Here is a 1205-nt window from a genome sequence, read left to right as displayed (position 1 = left end):
ACTCGGTGAGCACGTGACGCTTTACTTTGTAATGCTATAATAATCACCAATATAATTGGTTCTCAGTGGTGAGTGAAACATGAAACTCCAAGGCCGACAGTAAGTAGAGAAATTCGTGGAAAATTTGATGCCTTGAATCATTTTTGAATATGAAAGTTTGGGGGAAAATATCTCCGAATCAAGGCTACTGCATGGGACTATGCACTCTCTAGTACCGAATAAATATGTAACAATAATTTAGACAAAACATCTATTGGTCTGCGCAAAATACAGGACACGGGACGAGGAACACATAGCCTGGGGTTGGAAAGTAAACCACGCATAAGCAAGTGATAATTTTGCCCGAGTTATTTATCACAGTTGTGTTTAGCGTTATTCGCATTATGATGGTTCGTTTTTTTTTATGTGCAAAATATCATAGGGTTCCTAGGCAAAATGCAATTCGCAGAAAGTGTATTGTCAGTTACTTGACAGCGTACGGCTTATGGCGGAAGAATATAAGGTGCGAGCCTCTTGATGGCCATCGCTAAGATGATGCGTCGAAGGGTGTGGCAGGGAAATATAATACGCAGTCGCATTTACAATATATATATAGTATATATATAATAAGTATATAGATATATATATATATGTATATATATATAATATTATATAAATATAGTATATCAAATTTGATTACATTACCAATCACATATAATGTGCTGACGCGCAGCCAATATACGCAGCCAGGAGAAATCAACATTCGATAACGATCGCGAAGGATTTGGGGTCTTCTCGAAGCAAAGGCAGCATCCTCGATCTACGCGCACACAATCGGTAGTAAAGAACAAAGGACGACGAGTATTTGTGTTTGCCTCTAATTACTGCTCAAAGTGGGGTAGGGATCGCATTCCAGGGAGGGACAGGTGGAGCGGGATCGATGAATAATAAGTAGCCGGCGTAATGGGACATTTAAACGACATAAATTGCGGTTTAACCAGTTTACTTTGTGACATAGCTGACAAAGAACGTATCGGAGACGATAATTACCAATTGAGACCGAGAATACGGTTTTTGCTGCCTACAGGCACACGTTAACCGGGAATCGAGCCACCACACACACCGCGCAGGCAATGTACCGGCACATGCACCCACCGCACAACACACACGCGCGGCGCTGCGCGCGTACACACACACACACCCACAGCGAGCACACAGACGGAGGC

This window comes from Priapulus caudatus, unplaced genomic scaffold, assembly GCF_000485595.1.
Source record: "Priapulus caudatus unplaced genomic scaffold, Priapulus_caudatus-5.0.1 Scaffold156, whole genome shotgun sequence".
In the NCBI taxonomy this organism is placed as follows: domain Eukaryota; kingdom Metazoa; phylum Priapulida; class Priapulimorpha; order Priapulimorphida; family Priapulidae; genus Priapulus; species Priapulus caudatus.
Note: the sequence above shows the minus strand (reverse complement) of the source record.